At 40.1% G+C, this 22,893-nt stretch overlaps 1 long non-coding RNA gene across 9 annotated transcripts in view; it reads right to left on the bottom strand.

The window, feature by feature from the left end:
• Positions 1-22,893, bottom strand: part of LOC111260112 (uncharacterized) — a 79,704-nt gene that overhangs the window by 42,399 nt on the left and 14,412 nt on the right. For 8 of the 9 annotated variants that reach the window (XR_002680091.2, XR_002680090.2, XR_002680088.2 and 5 more), the window contains 2 exons: positions 16,739-16,958; positions 14,219-14,352 (listed from right to left, as the gene is read on the bottom strand). This is a non-coding gene — a long non-coding RNA (uncharacterized LOC111260112). Of the gene's footprint in view, positions 1-14,218; positions 14,353-15,939; positions 16,326-16,738; positions 16,959-22,893 lie in introns of those variants that run through there. The other variant, XR_002680085.1, reaches the window with a different exon arrangement.

The following is a 22,893-nucleotide window of genomic DNA, read 5'->3' as shown; positions in this document are numbered from 1 at the left end:
TGTAATAAGAAATGCCCCGATATCAGTAAAAAGAATACCGTCGAATGGAGAGGAAGACAAATAGGCAAAAACAAACGAGCCAGAAAGCGACGCTTAGCACTGATGTTGCTACGACAATACCGAGAAATTACGCAGAGAAGCAAACAAAACAAATGACTGATGATAACGTTATTGTAATTAAGAACACAGCATGCAATAGATAACTAAAATTTGAACCAGAACTTGGATTACTTGAAATAAAATAACAGCACTTAAATTAAATTATAGTTCCTTTACACGTTTGAATGCACCCATAATTTAACGATCAAGTTAGTAAAAGCAAATACGAACGAAGTTGACGAATGATGTTTTCGCACCTATGTAACCGCTATTGTGTATTTCTTTCCGCTAACTTTTACTTTAGCTTAGATAGAGTAGAGCGACTGAATCCGTATTATGAAAATACCAGATGGCCTCGCTAATTTCATCTTATCGAAACCCAAGATTCAAGGGGCCGATCATTTCTGCAATCGTACCACATCGAGATCCATGAACGTAGCTCGCGAGAGACAAATTAGTCAGGACTCACCTTTTCACCGAAGAAGCCTACGCCTACCTGTCTTCCAACAGCAAAAAAAGGTTGGCCAGGTGGACCACACGTGCTCTATTTTGATTAAAAGTAGATTCGCTTAAGCTCAATTTCCGTAGTTCTACAAAACTACTACAACGTAGCATTCAAGAGCTCGTGTAGCTTTAAATGTACCAAAGACGTACTTCCCTACTTGGCGCACAGACCTGCAACGCGCGTTGTTTTTAAATATATTGAACATTGACAGCACGCTTGAAATCTCAATTCTTGCTAGCGATCCGTTTCTACTTGACCAATTTAGCTATAGATTGAAGTCAAACATTCAATGTACAGCGTTTGGGGGTTTTGTTTCACAAACACGGCCTGAAGTAGTATTCTGAATCGGCGTATATTTTCCGATTGACACATTTTCAAATTTCTATAATGCATAATTCTCATTGAAATTTATGTTATCGCCCACGTCCCCCCGTCCGCAATGTTATTCCGTTGCAGTTTTTAGGGCTTTTTTCATTTTACAGCGCTAGTTTTATAGTTAATAAGGGGGTGCCTCTTTCTAACAAAAAACATGCCCAGAGACGCATGGTTACTGTTGATTTTATACTCTGTAGAGTAATCTCAGATCTAGCAACTCTTTAATAAGCACACGAACTGTCATTAGTAGAAGTAACACAGCGTTGCCCGGCTATCAAGTAAGGATACAGCTGGTCGCCATGGCCTTACTCTATTCGATTCGTTGCGATCGAAATCTAACCTCAATATTTGCTCGCTTTCTCTCACGTAGCATCGTGTCACTCTGTTATTCGATGAAGATACTTCCATTTAGGGGTCGTTCTACACCCCTTTCTCGTTAATTTCATTGCTCCAGTTCCTGGTTCACTACGTGCATACACTAGGGTGTATAAAGATTAACTAATAAAGAATAAGTAAACGTACAAAATTTAATTAAAAACTCCTTTGTAATTCTTTTTCCGTCTTCTATCTGAGAGCGGAAAACCTTAGACCGACGACTCTGTCAAAGGGAAATCCAAACAGACCGCCAGTTCTCCATTGACTGCATGCAGGACAGACCGGGGGCAGTTCAGCAGACATTGTTTGCGAGATCTAAATCTGGAACTCCCTCTTCTATGTGTCTTGCATGGCTTCTTCTCTCTTATGAGAACTTGTCTCAGCGGGCAAAATTCATCACGAATGGATGTATTCATCCCAATGAAAGCATGAATGCGATCAAAGCACACTGCGAACGGAAAATGGTCGTCGAGAAATTGCTGTACATGGAAAAAGTGCAGCTAGTTGAGCGGGAGAACAACGGCTATGGGGGCAAAAAAATGACCGAGCAATGCTGGTACCGCCTGAAACAACGAAAAAGGCTGTAATGCTTATAGATCAAATTCGAAGTACTGGCATAGTAACTAAGCGGAGGCAAAGCCGAATTTAAAGCTTCGCTCTTCCAGGCATTGGTAACTGATAATTATGTTCAAAACATCGAAAGTATCTGTAGTTAAATGGAGAATCTGGGAAGGAGCACCTGGGATAAGGAGCGTTAAAAAAAGATCATGACATACGAATCAGTCGGTGAAAACACATCCGTTAATGACGGCTTCCTCTTCATCTATTGATGCGGGCAAAAGGGGCTTATAAATGTATTTCACAACACCCCACAGCTTATTAATGTATTGCGTCTTTAATCTTAATATACACCGATACTTCTTTCTCTCTAGTCACGCATTCTCATAATTACAGCTGATATTTGCGGGTCATTGATTTTCGTCATCGATGGTGCCTTATTAATGCTGCTCGCCAGAACATAAAAATTACTACATAAAATTAGCTTCACACGGCATTTTAGCCTTCGTGAAATGATGGTTGTAAGTTAGACCGCTGATAGTAAATTGGAAACGAACGTAAGTGGCCTTTTCGTCATTTATACATCTCGGGTGCGTGGCTGAATGTTTGATCAAACAACGATAAGATGCCTTCATAAGGTTGCTTTCCAGATTTCTACTGGCTTACGTAAAACGTAAATCCTTCTGGTCCCAACGTACATTTACTATATGAATGTTATTAGCGTACATCTCGAAAAAAATTATCATCGAAAAATCATCATTAAGTCATCGAAAAATATCTGTATCTATAAAAATAACAGTCAATTTAGTACATTTTGTCAAGGTGGGACAAGGATTGTATCTTTCAGGACTTCATACAGTTAACCTATTTTAAACTCCTCTTAATCGCTTTGCCTTGTTACAACGCAACATCTATTTCGTGTGGGCACGAAACTTTTTGTTCTATGATATATATAAATACAAGATGAATAAAAGTGAAGAATTATAAAATAATGAAAGACAGGCAACAACTGTTATTTAAGCTTCTCCAGTTTTACGTAGTTGCTTACTTAGTCTTTTCAAAATTTTTCCGAAGGCGAACAGAAAATTAAATTCATCTTTACGCACACCTTCTTAGTAGTAAATAGAAGGGCCATGCACTCACGGGCAGGCTTCAGGCGACGGAGGCTTACGGACGCATCGGACTTGAGTTTTGAAACAGAAAAAAGTTTTCGTACAAATGCGGTGCCTGTCGCTGATCCAGCTCTTTCACTCTACCGTTTGAGCTATATTGATGCCAAGATGAGTTGCCCCTGTTGGCTTCACAGGTAGGACGGATAAAGGACGGAATAATGCAATAGATTGTACTACTGGATCCGTCCAGGCGCGCGATAGCCGTAACCAGCAGCGTAACTGGCGTTATCACTGTTGTGTCCGCTCACCGTTTCCCGTTTGCGTGCTATAGAATAAATATGTGCAGAATTCTCATGACCCTTTTGCCCGTCACTAGGTGGCATGTTACAGTCAATCGAACGAAAATTCAAACAGATAGAAAAATAAACGCAGTAATAACCAAACAGAGTAAGTACGTTTTTTGCGGCAATCAACAACTTAGGGTGGGAGCGACCCTGGAAGCACGAATTAGTTTGAATAAAATACCATATATTTTGTGTATTTCCTGTTACGCAATTAAGCACATGTCTCACATCTGAATTATTTTTTTTTAATTGAGATAAATATATTAGTAGCCATAATGAGAAGACACGTGCACTGTTTATTTGCAGGGGCTTGAGGCATCGAATTGAGACACGAATGCGGAAAGTATGAGGCAAGATACGTTTCCTCGGTAAACATAATTGTTATCCCGAAGTCGTCGAAGTTGCTTTTTTAAGTTACGTCTCCGTTGGAGCGTTGATGTCCTCCGGTTCTAGAAAACTGTACTATTTGTTTGATCATGCGCTTACGAGGTGAAAATTTGTCTCACTAATTGATTGAAATACTAATAGAGCTATTACTATCCTACTTTTTAGCAATAACTTTCGATGCTCTTAGCATTGTGATGTAGTCTCTTCTATGGAGGTGAAATCCTTAAATCCTTGACAGTAGATATATATAAGACAGGTATTTGTTGCAAACGAACTCCGCGAAAACTTAGCGGATCTGTATGTTGTTGTACGTTGAATTAATTCCAGTGGTAGAGTTCGATTGTTCTTGAATGTTGTTCACTGGAAATTATTTCAAACAAACAAAGCTATGGTTCCGTTTGGCAAGCGTTTTTCGTTCGCGTGATATTTTTTCTATGTTTGTCTACACGACGTATGTTCTCATGCAGGGATTTGGCCAAATGTAGAGTAGTGCAATTACCAGGTAGAACGGGCCTCGTTTGCAATTTGACCGATAGAAAGTCAGTTGAACTTAACTTTCTCAAAGCGATTGCAGAGTCAGTACTTATGTGTTCGAGGCGCAGTGGAGCGGGCTTGGTGTCCCCTCAGTTTTTTATGCACCCTTCTAGCGTAGGGATGTAAGAGAAAGGCGACGCGCTCGTCAAAGCCCGCCGACCATTGCATAGAGTGGCTTCTACAATACCATCTTTTCCAAGGCTTTTAAATCTCGGTTTTGGTAACGCTGGTTGGGAGAATGCTTCATGTGTTGTCCTGTAAGCCCTCGCGCTGATCGCTCCCTTACAGTATGGAAAAAGGCATGCGCATTCAGCTTCCTGCAAAACCGACTCATGCATGATAACCTTAAGCTACAATGTTTGAATTTCGACAAAAGTTGCTTTTCAAGGACTAGCATTGATTGGTCTTAGGGAGACGGGCCGTTAGCTCTCATTGGTGGATTTAGTCTGCATATATTTTTGTCCTTCAAATGCTTGATGTGAACATTATTCTAATGAACTTAATACTCTGATGCCAACTAGCAATTTCAGCAACGCAGCTTTCAGCCATCCACAGTATAGATATATATATATATATATATATATATGTCATTATAATCTTTTTCTTTTAACTAGCTTTTTGTGTCGTGGCTGCACACAGGAATTCCCCTTAATTTATTCCTATTACCTCCTACTATTTATTCCTTAACACAATAGATAATTAAGTTACGAAAGTTATAAATGGTCTGTTTCTTTATTAAATGGAACCCGATTCAGCTTGACGTTGAGCACTCTTGTGCCAGAAAAATAGTGGTGTTTCCTGCAAAAACTACTGCAATCCAAGCAATAATATACAAACTGTGCTATCCTAGACTACAATATTTCTCAATGTTTTGAGTTTTATGTCCGTTAGGCATTGCATCAGACATGCGGCCGGCTCCCAGCACGAAACAAGCGTGTTTATGCCCGTGTTCGAACTTAGACTACGCCTAAGATCACACTACTACTTAGATGAGAACTTAGATTTCGCCATCTACGGTAAAACACGTAACGCTTAGGAGCGCTGAAAGGCCTTCGAGTTATAGCATATCTCGTTAAGGGCGTTATATATCTGTTGAATGATCTTCTCTGGAAAGGGTGAATGGATATATTTGGGAAGCTGCGGTAAAGGTGAATCACGGATGGAAAGAGTTGATATTCGTTTCCGTTACTGAACAAATGTGAGACACTTAAATTGTGCCATCTAGTTTCCTACTGCATAATTGTTCTAATCAATTAATAAAGCTTTTCGCGAGCCTTTTAGGTTAAAAAAGAACAAAAAAAAAAAAAAACAATTCAACCTGTCACGGTATAATACCTACAGGTTTCTGACGCGAGGCTACTTGATTCGTGGACAGTCATTATTCTATGAAGACATTATGATTTAGATATGATAGTAGATCCTGTTCGTTTGACACACTCAATGACCGCATATGGTAGAACGAGAAAGGTACCTGTTAAGTCGCTGTGATAAGACACATGAAATGAATCGGTAGAATATACATGTCACTGAAGTGACAAGAGACTGCCACACGAGATGGACAATGGACACGACCATCGGAACGTTGTATTCCGCACGATAAGGCTATTCAAGCCAAAGCGGTGATATTGCACGATATCGAAAGCAGGCCTCAAATAATCTAGAACTCTTATGGATCACCGTAAACATTTGAAGAGTGCAGCCAAAATACCTGTAGCAGACGTCAATAGCCCAGTTTTACTAGTGCGCATTATCGTTGTATGGGATCAACCTGAAATTGCTACAACGAAAATTCGCGCATATGCGGCAATAAGAAAAAAATGCAAAATCGAATTCATACAATGTATCTGTTTAAAGTATATGTCTATTAATACAAAGTGTAATTGATCATAAGCAACGGTAACTGGCTCCAGAGGGCAAGCATACATTCTCCTACAAGTAAACAGGAGATGCTCTGCCCCTATATAAAGTAGCACTTAAGTTATTGTTTTCTCGCAATTATACAGCGCATCAAAGAAGTGGTTAAGCGAAAAACATGCTACTATTAATAGAGTTTTTCAAACTTGGTAAAATAGGTAACGATTTCCAGAAACCCGTTAGCACGTTATGCTACCTCATTGTAACCTAGGGCTAAAGTAAGGACAATTGAAGTAATTGTGAATGAAAATTATGGTATAGGCCAAAACAGCCTAGAATCAAAGTGGCAACAGCTTCGCATTAATATAGTTTACAGTGGCTTACAACGCGCCTGGAGAAAGCTATGAACCAGTTAGTAGAGCTGAGGTCTACTATGAGACAAATGTATGCGACAGAGCTGCCGTAAATCCTACGCGAAAAAATAATAGACACACTTGTGACTTTCATTCTTATGTTTAGCTGTTTGCCTGTTTTTTTTTTTCTAAACGTTACTTACAAATAGGATTTTTATTGATTTTAACAACGACAAATATGTACCGAGTCTAACTTGTCTATCAATAGACGAAGCCAGTGACTTAGAAACCTCATCACGTCTTTGAAAGGTACGTATGAATTTTTCCCCTAGCAGCGCATGGGAGGTTAACAGAAAAGCAAGCGGACACTTCGTCCATTTGTATGGGAAAGAGCATGTGATTTGTGCCTTTGCCAAGTAGTCTAGTCCATCCCCTTCGCTTTTCTGCTTAGAATTTTCGTGCTTCTCTAAATACTGGACCCTTCAAAGCTTTAATGCTTCAAAAACATTGAACAATACCATACGTATGATAGATCCTATTGTAAATGAGTCTCTTGGCTCGGCGCTGGCTTTTGTAACGATCGTATGAGATGCTATTATCGAAAGCTTTCTGACTTCAGAAGTGCAACACAGGAATTGAGAAGTATTGTTTACATAGAGACATTGCAGCAGCGTAGCGGAGGTCAGACCAAACGAGTGTTCGTTTAGAAACGAGGAAAGAGGACATGATTTGAACAAAGTAACGAAAAATAAAAAAAGCAAAGCCTAACGACGAAAGCCCTAATTGAAGAGCAGCGAAGCTGTTCTCCCTCCGTCTCTGTAGTCGAGTCATGCTTCAGTGCCAACCACTCCACATTAAACGTGCAGAGTAGTTACGCGATCGGAGTGAAGTCCTCACTTACCACATGATCCCTTATACTCATCGCAGGGCCAAGATGCTGGGTTCTGATAATATATATTTAGTTCTCAAATTCGTACATCGCTAAAATCTTGCGACAAGTTAATGAGTTGCGAAGGTGATCGTTGTTATTCAAACTAGCTTGAAGCACGATGCCTGCTTTTACTGCCCATATGTGAATTCCATATGATTATCATATGTGAGCGTACTAGGTTATATTTATGTTGAAAATTGATAGTGAAACAAAGCAGTTTAAAATGAAGTGGAAGAGGAACAGCCAACATAAAATTGAAGGCGGGAGATTACTTTGTGCGATGGCTAAGCGTATTCGCTCAATGTGGGATTTTTCTAATTTTTTACTTTATAATGACTCGAGTATTAGATCTGCTATACATCTTATTTAAGGTTGCCGTATCCATAACATACGAAGTACTACTAACAGTTCTGAAAGTAGATATTCTCACAATGAGGTCAAATCCGGAAAGGGCCTCATATTTCTGCAGGAAGATTCAAGCAAACGAGAAAATATGCAAAAGAGAGAAGAATATGGGCCGGAAAGTCGGCTGCATGATTCAGGCAACTAGATGTTTAGTTTTTGTCGGTGTGTAACTGGTTTGAAACATCTAGACGGCTAGAAGAAGGCCGTTTCGTGCTCAACCCAACATATGGAAACGCACTGACAACCATGTCAAAATCTACCAAAAAAAATGTGCGGGAGACACCAAAGATACATGGCGAGGTGGACCATGAAAATATCAAGATGTCTTATCGCTTTCGAATTTTCTGACAATTAAATGAAAACTTTGTTGAAAATAAAAAAAAGCCCGAGCTATATTAGATTCTTTGACAGAATGAACACAGATCGGGCTAATAATGGCCCCCAGGGCAGAACTGATTACCATAGCAGTGGATAGATTGACCTACCGAAAAATAACCAGAGAACTAGAGACACTATATAGATGTGAATGAATACCGGCTCAGTTTTTAGTGAGCGAAGAGTCACATCTGAACGACTACAGCATTACTGTCGAAAGGCAAGTATCGAAAGTGGCTAGGGATTGTTGACAGGACAATCTAAGGAAGTAAACAAGCAATAAGATAAGCTCTACGACGAAAGCGGCATCTACTTACAACAACGACATGGGACGCTGATAGCAAATACTCGCCTGTGCGGGAACCCTTCACGACAGGCATTGTCAACACCTCGATCCTAGTACTTAAGTATGCTGTATTAGGTATGGGATGAAGCCAAAGGCAATAGAAATCTGTTAACAGAGCAGGCTGTGTTTAAAGGGGCCTGGTGATCAAGGTGTTCCCCACGACAACTACCAGCCACTGCAATGAGTTGCGAGCGGAAAATAGGGCAGGCTGACGTTAGAGAGATGCTCGATTCTCGTCTCTGTAACGGCTGCTACAAAATGCACCCTTTAGAACAACAGCGTCAGCTACGTTACGAGGGCATGTAGGAGGTAGTACGACTAACGAAAGGAACGATCGTAGAGGAAATTTTTCTCGAGGCGACATGTAAATTAAATGTTGTAAAAGGCCAAACAAGCAGAGCACAGGTGGGGCCGAACGAAGAAGAAGATATGTTGTAACCTACAATGTCTTGTTCAGCTCGAGTCATATGCAGACGTTGAAAAGGGATCCACGATGACTGCGACGAAAGGGGGTCATTACGTTGACACCTATTAGAGTGCAGATCGAAATGAACACGAGGAGCTAAAAAATAAACGCTGCAGGGTATTTCGAAGACAAGTCATTCTGAAAAATTTGTACTGCAGCTCAGCCCAACAAAAGCGAATTTACAACTATCGTAGCGAAGAAAAATGCTACCATGCTCGATTTTCCGTTTAATCGTATCTAATACGTGTTAAAACCATGAAAATTGTGTGCCTGTTGAAGTTCGTTGATGTAATTAGTCTAAATAAATGTCGATGGATTTTTTTTTTGAAGTTTAGCAAAGATGTGCTGGCATTGTGAACCGTTGCTCCGTGGAAATATTCGTTTGAATGTACGTATATTCCCGACGGATTATTTACTAAATATTTAACAAAAATCAGAGTTTATCGGTTACTCCAATGAATATACATACGTCTTATACATGTAAATATCTAATCAAATGCTCTTCAACTCAGAACGGCGTGGCAAGAATACAGGAAATAATTGCGCTTCCTGCGGCCTTATACGATAAAAAGGATGCGAACTTGAACACAACCAAAGCTAAAGTACGGATTACTCTAGTCATGATCACCCTATCTTAAGCGGACTCTGAATGCTACCGTTGTCCTGCATAGTATCTAGTTAACTTCAGTTAGCCTTGAATCTGAACGGACGAAAATTATTTGTCCTGTTATCCTTATCACTAGCAGTTCTTGTTAGCTTTTACAATGAACCAGTCAGTCGGATAGGCTGGTTATCCAGCTACATCAAACAATACTATAGTAGGTATATTTATATAATAATATCTTCATATGACCGTTCTAATACTCCATTATCAATATCTCGTTCGGCTGGCCGACGTGCTCACTTCAAACACTAGTATCCACGCGTATGCGGCTTCAAAGACAACCTTCGATTACCAAAAAGCTTTTTCGTTCAAGCTCGCAGCCCGTGGTGCCATATATAGTGCATCTTATTTGAGCTGTTCTGATTGCTGAATACAGTGTTCTCAGCCAGTGCATCCGCCCTCACGCCCCCCACTGACATCTTTGCAGTGATGGCAGCTTCCTCACTATCGTCTTGTTCAGAGAAAAAGAAGACAATCAGATCATCTAAAATAATATCATTCAATCAAGTCTAAGAGCTCTCAGCCTGTTCAACATGTCACACAACATTCTCGTTTATTTTTATTGTATGCACACAGATAATAAGATGTTCATTGCCCAGGACAGACTTCTACAGCAATGCGAACGTATCGTTTAGCTGTTAGGGGGTGCCGTAAATTAGCGAAACGATCACCCCTCGATACAACAGTGGTGTTGAGGCTGATTGCAAACCGAAAAATGTATGCACCCGGCAAATTTATTGATTCGTCTTCGAGTAGGTACGTGACAAGCATAGCGCGAACCTTGTCCGTGCCTGCCTATACCTCCTGCAGCTAAATGGGTTCGTCATCATATGCCTCTCTGAATCGGATCAACCTGTAAGGTTGATTCTTTTTTGTTTAAAGTATAGGTAGAAGTCTAGTGCTTCTTCGACGCAAAAGCAAAAATGGCTGCGTGAGGTCAATCTCATTTTAGGTACATCTGATTGTGAGCGTGTTACCGATAAGGAGTAGTAAACATTTCAAAAATATTTCCAATCAATATTGCCCAGACAGTCTTGCCATTCTGTCTACCGATTAAGTTTTGATAAACAAGTTACTCGTCTACCTACTTTTTACGACTGTCAAGTACTTGCTGAAAGAATGCTACCGTAGAAAAGACCATCACCGAAGACTGACTAAGTCTACTCCGGTATGACCACAGACTTGCTTTCGCACACGGGGCAAAACTAATCGCCCTCTCAAACATAGATAACTGCTAAGACCAAATAATCCTTGGCTGGGAAAGCTAAACGCCGTAGCAACCCGTGTGTAGTAAAGAGAATATTTTACTAGACAGATATTTATTGGACATATTTGATACAATGCCTTTCGACAAAACTGTGAGTTTTCAGTGGATATTAGAGGTCTGAATATCGACGACAGCAGTGTACGATATAAACTATAATGACTCATAGGACTCAAGGCTCATGCGCAAATATTTCCGGCCGAATGGCCTAATGGCATGCCCTGCAGTTCACAAACACCCATCGGATGTCAAATGGCCACATTACGTATTTCAAATGGGATTATTAGCCGAAGTCTGGGAAAATATAGCAGATGTATAGCGAACTCCCGTCCCAGCAGAATGTTTGCATTGCATAAGTTATGACTTGGGTCATTTTGTTGCTCCAAGTCTTAAGTATCGACGGATGACAATGTCCGCTCAACGACTTTCTGCTAAAATGTCATATTGTGCGTCAATATTCCATGAATTGTCAAGGTCCAGTCGTCAGTGTAATCGTACTAGAGAGATTCACTCCTTATATAACAGTGGTAGTTTTTCAAGCAGCTTATCGATATTATGACACCTCACAAAAAGGAGTAGGACCGATTGTATATAAATGATCGCAAACCGATCGAGATATCTAATACCAATCGATCTCTATGGAGTAATCGGTGTTAAGTTAATGAAGGATGGTATGATACATTTCTTGAATGAATAATAAGATCAACAGAATCAGCAAATCCAGCACCAGCAGCTGCTAATTACTGCCGTGTCCTAACGCAGAGTTTCTGCTTGAGCGATTGCAAAAGCAGCTTCATCAAACCCTCGGATGCTCGATAAAGTGCCATCACCGGGCGCCTCTGAAGAGCTCTAAAGTTGAGCGGATCCACATACGTGTATGTACAATGTGAATTGATAGACAGCTAACACCGTTTAGGGTCTCTCATGTAAACTCGTTGATCATTCGGCGACAAATTGTGTTTATATTGGTTTTGTGCCGGAAGAGGACCATTGTACGTAAGAAATATATTAACGCAGACAATTTCGTTGGAAAAACATATCTATAAAAATTAATCTGTCCTCAAGTTTTAATTGAATTATCCCACTGTCCACTGTCGTCTATTATCATACGAGGATAGCCATAGAGCCATCCGGATCGCCTCCAGACGATATTGACTGTTCGCTCTTTATCGACATTCTTTATCAACGCTTCCCTTTGCGTTTTTTAATCCAACCACCTCTTCAACCTCAGAAATACCTCATTGAGTAATTTGATTGCGAGCCATCCTCGTACATATGTATATAAATATATAACGGCACGGTAAGGTCAGCTGCAAACTACTTCAATCAGTCTCGTGGTAAAAGTCGTTTGGAGTGAAACACGTTTATGCCGCTTCGCTAGACAATAATGTAAGTGAGAATTAATGTATTATATATCTGAATAATTGCAATTCTTACGTTTCTATGTGAAATTGCAACATGATCGTATTTTCGCATTTAAGCGCAACTAGAGCGCTATCCGGGGCTTAGTTTCGTAATTGTTTTAGCATTAATCACACACTCGATTACCCGTACAGAGGCAAAAGGCTACTCAGCTTATAACGTCTAATAACAGCCAGCTATTCCCTAATAGTTCCTTCCTCAATGCCATACATACATACTGTTATCGTGTAACGCACGCTGAGCACGTTTGCCAATGCAACACAACTGTTACACGTACTTGCACACATTTTATGATAGGTCACCGCGGACAACACCCATAGCCAGTGCCGTATTTGTAAACAGTGATGGGGCATTACTTTCAGACGTCAAAATGTGCAAACGGTCGCTTTATGAGAAATCAATTCGACACGCTTTATAAAGCAGAAACTAAGTTTGTTCTATAGAAAGAAAAAATAGTTCGTCTTCTTCCGCACAGCTTTTCCCAAAAAGGTATTTTCGAGCGATTTTCAAAGAAAATAGCTCAATCCGTTCGCTCCGGGAAGTAGTTTCGGACCAAACAAACCCGTGAACTCAGACTTTTAAGAACACATTGTTGCAGATAATACAACACAACGCTTTACGACTCAACGCCATCACTGCTGAACCTGTACACGTCAATGCACTTGTGTGTTGAGATGCAGGAAATTGTCGTAAAGTTAACCTATTCTATAACCATATTCTAGTTAAATTCCTGGGTTGTTAAATTGAAAACGGATGACTGTAACCGAAAGTCGTTCTAAGGCCTGATCGTTGTCTGAACAGAGAGAGAGATACGAGTTTTGTGAATTTTTATGCTACCATATAAATGCACGAGTACTCGATATCTGTCAGATGAGTAACGTTGCTATTGACATAAAACGACAGTGTATTACAAATACAATGAGGTCTGCGAATAACTTCGAAATCAACACCGGCTTGCAAAACAAATCCCACAACGCACCTATCTTGATTGTGCGTGTCTATAGCTAGCCGTAGCTTAATCATAATACGTATCGTAAGCCTTTTGGTTCTGAAGCTGTTTAAGTAGCTCCCTGCTAGTTTGTATTGCGAGAAAGGCTACTTTGACGGTCTCTACGGAGGGCAACCTTATATACCTTTTTTGTTCGGTGATCTTTCGTTATCGTATGCTAACAACTTACCAATCGAAAGGCGCACTTGAGAAGACAGTGTGCGCATCCTCGATCTTCGCTCTACGGTCGTTTCGCTCAATGGTTATCACTTTATTTGTTTTTAAAAGATGACAAGATTCAATAACTGACTGAGAGGGGAGTGTCTGCACTAGCACATGCAGTCTACATAAAAATAATACACATTTGTGTCTGGCATTGAAACTCTTGTGGAGTCGAAATAACTGGGTCTACTATAGATATATATGTTCGGTTTTAAGGGCTACGCTACTTCCTCAATCTCATCCCACACTTAATTTATATAGTGCTCGGTAAACAAACTGCCTGGTTTAGTCTTGCATCGGCTTAATAACACATGTATCATAACATTTGTAAATCCGTCATTTATGTTAGTTCTCTTTTCTTTATGTTCTTTCCTGCCTTTGATCAATTACACAAGTTGTTATGCTTGTTGTCATTTTTGTTGACCTAGATTTACGTTGCGCTGCTGTAAGTTTGTTTCGATTCATTGAAGTCTTCATTAAGATAGTTTTCGCAGCCGCCAGTCTCAGACTTCACAGTTCTCTGCTGTTTGCTGCGGCCAACGGGCAAATCTAGTTTTCACAGTTGGGCTTGAAAGTCGACAAGGCCACCCAGCCCAGCCATACTCGCGTCCAGTTTCTAAGCAAAGCTAGCGAACTCACCGATATATACGAAGATGCACGTTGGCGAGCAAACGATACTGCCAGTTACTCCGCACTCGATGCCCCCGATTAGACCAGCCGCTTACCAGTTGAATAAGCAGATAAATTGATACGCAGCCAGACACCTGGCGTACCTAGCTCGGAGATAAACGCATCAGACCCGATAGTCTTTTCTTGTTATTAAGCAGACTCCTCAAAACGAGAGCCAGAAATCGTGCCTTCTAGATGCGGCGGGTCGCTATATAACGACGATTTATGTCATTGTAAACCTAATTCTTACGAATTTTGCCGTATAGCTACGAGTGCGCGCAGGCATAGCGCTGTAGGTAAGTCATCAAAGTTATGAACTGTTCATACGTACGATTCATAAAATAGATTAAATAGTATTTCTCATTTACCCGTTAGCAAATCTTAAACAGTTATCAATCGAAGTGCACGCCGAAAATAGTATCTGGACTTTTACGAAAAACTTTAACTTTTTTTTACTTTATTTTTTTTGGCAAAAATTGATTTTTTTTTGTTATTATTATTTTTTTACTTTTTATTTTTTAACTCGGTTTCCATCAAGAATGTATTACGAATAGTGTACGTTTGGAAAATGCCTATTCAACGTTATTCTTGACTGTGCCATTTCGAATTTTCGGCCCTGAGAATTTTTCCAACGACCCTTTTTGGGCAAGATTAGGCGAAATCAACACTTCTGGAAAGCTGAGGGATAAATAGTCGTGAGACATGTTACTTAAAGCAGCCATTAAGGAATCGTTCTACAACATGTTAACCTAAAATTAGTAATAATAAAAATACCAATAATAATTATATGTTATATATGGGAAATTGAATACACTTCTCGGTCTATTTGCTATAAGTCTCAAACAGAACTTTAAGGCGATTCGGTAGTAATTCAGATATTGAACAAACACACTTTTCTGTTATAGTAAATATAATAACGTCACTATTAACAAGAGGACCACTTGCGCATGATGCTAAGACGTGTCCTGATCTTGCGTGTCTGGCCGCGTTATCTGAATCTTGGACGTGCCTCCATTTTGGATGTGTTTATGGTCATGTTATCTTCCTTTGTCGCCTTTCTACCGCGACGTTCAAAATGTACAGTGCTAAACTATACTATACGTATCTATGAATATATATAAAAAAAAAAACAGCGGTATACGAAGCATTTCAATATCTACAAAATATGCTTTGCAAACGCATCATTGAGCTCTGAGGCCTAAAACCCTAAAAGCATTTGAACATTAAGCAGAGTTTCTCTATTTTTGGTGTTTTATATGTGATGCCCATTGCAGCGTCATCAAACAAATATGTATAGGGCCAGATGCCAAGGAAACTTATTATGTATGAGTATCAAAGTTAGAAATATACAGAACGTTTCAAAACTTGAGATCAATCCTTAAAGGTGTAATAAAACTTAAAACGAAAGAACTTTCCGCTTAAAATTGAATTTCATATGAAAGCTACTTGGCAGGTATCGTGTGTAAGGAATACTGCCTCACTTGAAAAAGCCAAGAGGTATATGCCCTCGTTAATATCTATTCCAGATTTGTTCATTCAGCATAATTAGCAACAATAGTATGTCAAACCTAGATGCATTTTTGGTTCATCGTTGGTTGGGTTCAGAGTTGACTTACCTAACCTAACCATTTACGACTGAAGACCTAGGAGTATGATCGAAGGCCTGAACGTGAAAATAGGACTCTGTCTGGTATTCTTCAAACCAGCGATATTCTAAAACAAGCTTAAATTTTATTTGGGCATATATAACAAAATATAATATATAATTAATATATAATAATCAACGTAATCTAGTAGCTTGACTGAATTTGAGAAGCAACCAACTTTTTTGTTAGACCATCAATTAATGTTATGCCAATTGCTCGAAATTACTGCCGTTATTCAGAACAGCAGATCTCGAGTATGACTTGTATTTCCAGTCAATAAAGCAGAAAGTATCATAATTATCACTAATAAAAATGTTAAAAAGCGAAACGATTTTGTGTATGAGATGTTTTTATCCTTACGGAGGAAACGAGTACGTTCGGACAATCGCGACAATCACGTATAGCAGGGATGTGCGACGGTTAGCAGGTACCTTGGATTATAATAAACAAATATACATAAAAATGTTTTTTGAATTCTGCTAAGGCGCTTGATTTGGTCAAGTATACGTTTGGTTATTACCGTCCATAACTAAAAACTTGTTTTAGCATCTCGTCACCCCCATCGACGCCTTGAACAAAAACCAAATATGAAAAAAGGTCTTGCTTTCATGCGAATCTTGATCGTAGGTCTTTGGACATAAAAAAAAGTTTTAGAAATTTCATTAAGTACGTTTTCCCATAGCGATATCTGCTAAGTAGCTTTGTCATAAATCTCAACGTTTAAATATCAAATGCAAAAAAAATGCTTTATTTTATAAGCTCTATAGTCTGGTTAAAGATTTCCTTTAAGTTTTGATTCCAGGTACCTCTAACTATCAAAGTCATAATTTATTTGCTTACTTACGTATAACTGTGTGCTGAGATCGGGTACACCAATCGCGCTATTAAGGTTGATTGATTCGACTTCAACGTGGGCTCAGGCTTAGCGACTGACTTCGTCCTATTTTAAACCTGCTTCACAACTGCAGTTGAATAGCCGCTTTTCCCATGGCTCTTGAAAGTAAAATTCCGTTGGTTTGCCTTGATACGATGCAACATACATAATAACGGAACGGCTTTAAGACCTGTCGAAATTGAATTGATATGGTTTTATAGACAAGACGTTGTCAGCTTTATTCAAGCATGATACTGTGTGTCTACATTGTACTCGCTATTACTTTCCTCGACCCAATATATTCTTTCCCCGACTTCTCTATAATATGTACCATACCTTGTATGAATATTAGACCAGTTGACCTATGCCGCTGAGTTTTCAAAGCTGCATCTGTCCGATATCTGGTGCCGTGGATCAGTGTCGTTAATCAAATCTGCTTCATGGCAAAAAGCTGTTGATCCGGCTTTGGACTATCGGAGCAACGAAGATTGCTCAGGTCCTGTCGTGGAAACAAGTCGTATCTAAACAGAAGTAAGAAAAACTAGGTCCCACAGAAATAGAATGACATTCTCCTCTAGACAACAGCCATTAGGTCGGACTGTTCTCTTTTGGCTGCTTTAAAGCCTAGCTTTGAAAAAAATCTCCGCTTCATAGAACTTCGATTTCTTAGGCTTCCCTCCTATATATAGAAACTCATGTACGGGCCTACGTTATAAAGCGCCACCGAAACTCCCCATCGCTTTCTTCTTATCCTTCTTTTCGCCGCAGTTTGTTCCTTGTAGGAAAAACGTTCGGAATCGCTAGAATATTATTGCAGCTGCAGGCCAACAGCTAGCTAAAGTATCTCTAGTTCTATGCCCATGTTCGACTGCTCGATCGATTCACAGTCTCAATGCGTAAAACGAGTGAGTGGCGCTCGATTTCGATACTTTGAATTACGGTGGCTGTCGCATTGCACACAAAGTATTGACAGGGGGCGTAAACGTATAACTTGTGACACACTAATATGGGACGTCCGTAATTTAATTGGGTGTTATGTGAAACTTATTGAAGACAAAATGATTAAAGTTTTTTGAAAAGCTGTTAAATGGACTCGCCCGGAACTGGCATGCAATAACTTTCTTTGCTAAGTTGACTATTAGTAATGCCATAAGAAATCGTCAGCTGCATTCGAAAGGCTGAATCCCGCAGTAAAGCAAGGCTTTCCCGCTTTCCAAATACGCGATGGAAATATTTATAAAGAAACACAAAGATTGTTCGGTATGTAATGAGTATAAAACATAAAATAGATATGTACAATCAGCAATGATTGAGTAACGATGAGTAAGTTAAATGGATCAGCTGCCGATTATGAATCGCAGCACAGTCTTCTCGGACCTGTGTCGACCAGATACACAATGATAGTGCGTGTTGGTAAGGGCTGCTGCAATACCTTCAACAGCTACAGTCTACATTGCTATAGTGTTCCTCTTCCTCTGCATTTAGGTCTGATTTCTTATCTAGCAGGATCGACGAGGGGACCTGACATGTTAGCCTCACACTCCAGGTATAATTACTCACGTTTATGCCTTATAGCAATGTCGTGTTACCTTTGGTTGGTGGCTTTGGTTGCTTTTTATGTATAACAGTAGCTTTTCCAGAAGCCTGCACATTGTCCTCTCTTAATAGACTTAGCTTTCGCTGACTCTGCACTGTATCCATCATGTCCGGTAAGCAATTCTTCAACAACTTGTGTCAGGAATAAGCTTTTAGTCCCTTTTTGCCTGAGAGGCGGCTATGGCGCGTATGTCGGACAGTCACGAGTAAAGCAGAGTACCATGGATTCATGCGTTTTCTTCTATTTTGAACCATTGATCAATGATATATACAGATGCATTAATAAATGTTGAGTGTCAATTGCTTCGAATGTTATCTATATGAAATATTGCTTTGTTAGTTAACTAGTAGTTCTCTAACAGCCCTTCTAATCGCTTGTGACGTTGTTCTATAAGAGACAACTGCTATCGCTGCCTCTGGCTGTGTTCTTATTATCTCGACCGTTATGGCAACGTACTGTTCGCCAAACAAAGATTTAGCATTTATTATGGCCTACCCGTACCGATCAAGACCGGGACATAGCTTCTAAGGGCGAGGTTTGATCGCTATTCAAGTTCTGTTAGGCCATCTTAGGAATATGTATCTGACTACGCAAATTTGACACAATTTCAAGCTCATTTTGCGAAATTCTACATGATGTTAGATTTACAAGAACTCAATTTTGCGTGTGGCCGCCCACAGAACTTCCACCCCCGGATTTCTGACAATGAGAATCGCTACAATTGAACAGATAATCGTTTCGCACCGGGTCTATTTTTATCATTTTTTCCTTGTGCTAGCTCTGCCGTCGTCGCTGCTACCACCCCGTTAGCGTCAAACAATTGTAAGTTCGGAGAAGTTCCTTTCAGTGCTCACGTCCCGTCAAGCGTGGCCGAGAATTCGTCGGTTATATAGGCGCTGCATCGCCGTGGTACGGGGGTGAGGCTGCGTACAAAAATGTCTTTTCGAAATCTTTCATTTGGTAGAACGGCAGGCGCCTGCCTATAAACGGGTGGTAACAGTAAAACGACCCAACACACAGAAGGGCAAGTTAGGCAGCCATTCCTAGCAGCTAAACGAAAACGCTTGGGAAGAAGGGTACCAACGAAAAAAAATTTTCGTCATTTAGCTTTCATTGCTGTATCCCATACTCATCTGCGGATGGTACACTTTTTGAAAAATGACAGCTATTAGCCAAGCCATACTCTGTTCATACGGTAGAAGCGTAGGGCGGGGGGGATTTCACTGGTTTCTTCTTCATGAGTGAAAAACCGAGCGAATGAAAGGAAAAATATGCTATCTTTTGCTATCTTTCGCACCAACATCCTTACGGTAAGTTGGCTGTTAGTAGCGGATAGCTAGATAGCTAGATTCGGGGGGCTAAATTTGTTCAAATCGAGGAGAAATTAATTGAGAACTTCGCGAAGTGTAGCGGATATGACGTATGGGGAGCTACTTCGTTTTTTTTTTCTTTTTCATTATATAGTCTGACGAATAGTAAGCTTTATATGATGCTTGAGCGTCGTATCAAGATGCTGTGTCAGCCCATAGAAGATGCACGAAGGACGATTTTGGCTACTGGACAAGGGTCTGGTTAATCCCAGCCATAAATCTACAAAGCATTCGTGTCAAGAACTAACTAAAAAGTCAATGAAAAAAATATTCAGTGCGCGGCGTTGGTATAACAAGTAGGTTAACCTATTGTATTCTTACCTAAAATATTTGATACAAACTGGCTTTAAAAGTAGTAGAAAGTTGTTGCCGGGGCTTAACGAGAGAAATAGAATGAAAAACTGATGGTAACAAAAGTAATGATAATAGTAGCAATAACATTATTAAGGCAGTGTATGACGGGCAAATTAAAATTGGCTTCACTGTTTAAAGTGAAGGCAACTGTAATAAAGGGGCAAAGGAGAAACGGGAATAGGTAATAGTAGAGATCTTGAATAAGCTTCATTACCTGGAAGAAACCTCCAGATTATGGGAAATTCGGTAGCTGGTTTTGGTGGCCTTGAGTGATGTACGGGAACGTGAACCAACTGACCAAACCGTGAAGATTTATGAAGTAAAGGCCCTAGGTGGGTAGTCAAGAAGGGAAAGAGTAGTTCATGGAGTTGAGAGATATCGTGGGTAGTATGATAATGGAGGAAATGAGAGGAAACATGGGGATTTAGTCATGTAAGACATCGTTTTGTAGTGCGTGAACTTGTATTATTGTGCAACTATGGCCAGCGCCCACATGAGCGCACGGTCGCAGGCAATAACAGAAATAAGCAGGGATTTATAAACCAAGATAATTATCTGCAGATGCCGCCCAACCGATATGAGGTAAGGGAGGCAGTGGAGGTAACAGGAGATATTTGGAAGGAATGCGATTCATCTGGGCTTGTTAAGAAAAACTGTCGTGTAAAAGGAGACCGAGGAGGAAAGCATTATCACAAAAATAAATTCAGTGGAAATCAAGATAGGCGATTCATGATCAGGTAAACTTGTCCCTTTTCAGGTACGAGTAAATTAAAATTGCCAATCCCCAATTTGTTACATGGACGTTTTAGGCAATTTGAAATCATCCGCTGGTGGTCGGTAAAATTATCAAACACCACCCGCGTTGAATGATGATGATGGTCTTGTGTATTCGCCCCCTGGTCGAATTGTTCCAATGAGTAAATATTCACACGTTGCCCAGTGATGCTTCATTCTGGCATTAGGCCGAGTAAATATCTTACCAAGCCGTTCCGTGGCTTAGTTCAACAATAAAAATATTGCATACGGATAACAGTAAAGAGATCATGATGTGCCTGGTAAGAATAGTCAAGCAACGATTTGCAATAGAACGAATACACATTGAAGATGTTTATTGCCAAATCACTACCATCAAAACACGCCATCAAACGCTAGCGCCATGAAATATAGGATTCAATTTTAAAATTGGATTTGTTCGCCACGATGCTTGTTTCTTCATGTCGTACTGATGTAACAATGGTTGAGAAAATCAATATTCACATCATTTGTTAGCAAAGCTGTGTCATAACGAGTATCGGTTTATAGTGAAGTCAAGTGAGGTCAAGTGAAGGTCAAGAAGGATAAATTAAAGCCAATAGCAATTGACTTGAAATCAATTGTAAAATTTAGTCAGTTTTCTGGGAATCTGTTCTAAGCCACTCGGAGAGGAGTTGAAAAAAAACGATCTCTTGTATTTAAATTCAAATCATTTGTCGTTGATCTTTGTTAGTAAATTGGAAAGCTGATTCTTGCTTCACGTATAGAACAAATTTCACGGTAATGTCCTTCTAAAAAAAGGCCACCATCATCGAACCAATCGGTTAAATTAGGCTACAGAAGGAAGGTAAGGTTTAGAGGAGAATAGCACTTTTTCAGCCACCAAGTCGTAAAACATCTTGATAGTTACACATGATACCTTTTTATAACGAATACAACGACACCGTCGCTGGTTCGTTATAAAACGAGGAAAACTAACTTGCTAACATACTTCAATGCTTTGTAGGAGCACCCCCCCGCCCCCCCCCCCAAAACGATGCTCATTCAACGTTATAGAACAGAGTGAGCCTTGTCTAGGTGACTAATAGGAACGTTGTTTAAATGTAAAATGGTGGAAACGTACGGTGAAAATACTCCAGTGTGTACGATTGCAGCTATATTGCAACGAGTTCATCTTAAGTGTTGGCCGGTCGATAACTACGAATTGCAGACGACAGATCTGTTAACTTATAATCAGTTTTCTGCATATACGAGGACGTCATGTCTGCTAGTTTCCAACTCTGGAAACTAGAAAAGTAGGTTTGATTTTATTGACCGTTTCTGTTGGATCGCAAAGTCTGGCTTACTCTGTATTCAAACGACTAATTTAAGAGTAAACCTAATGTATTCTTCATAAAAGCTACTTAAAACAGTTTTTGCGTTGATCGTTCCGGAGAACCGTCATTGAAGGATTATATAAAAATCTTACTACTAGACTGTAAATACTACCTTCCCGTTGACATGACACCCAGGAAAGTCACCTCTGTGTGTATCGTTGAGTATCAGTGTGCCGCTTGGGTTCTGCGAAAAATTCATCGTGTGCAAACTATATGGGTTCGCGTGGACGAAATGGATACGGAGAGTTATAACAGTAGCATTCATTGTAAGTAACTCCCAATGCGCGTGTATCACAGCAAAGAAGCCATCAAATGTCGCTTTTTAGCTTCCGATTTTTCTCGTCGTCACGACTTTCCAGTAGCGTTATACTTGCAATCGTCCGCGCTTCGTGTTGCCCGCTGGGGTGAAACAAGACGGATATGGTTAGTCACTGAGGCAAGCGCCGGTACGTACGCATGCATTAAGCCTTACGCAATCCTACCAATGCCTACTCTGTGACACGCGGACGACATATAGCATTCGTTCCAGTGTCGCCGAGACGTGTTCTGAATCTTGTTTCATTGCTTTTATTCTAATGTTGCCCATCCGGAGTTATCTTTTGCCACCCATTGGGCCTGCTCCCAGTACCTGTTCGTACGTATCCGGAGTTTTCGGCTTCCGCTTCTTGGTATCGC

This window comes from Varroa jacobsoni, unplaced genomic scaffold (genome assembly GCF_002532875.2).
Source record: "Varroa jacobsoni isolate VJ856 unplaced genomic scaffold, vjacob_1.0 scaffold_401, whole genome shotgun sequence".
NCBI lineage: Eukaryota > Metazoa > Arthropoda > Arachnida > Mesostigmata > Varroidae > Varroa > Varroa jacobsoni.
The sequence above is the reverse complement of the archived record's forward strand: the minus strand, read 5'-3'. Positions and strand labels throughout refer to the sequence as shown.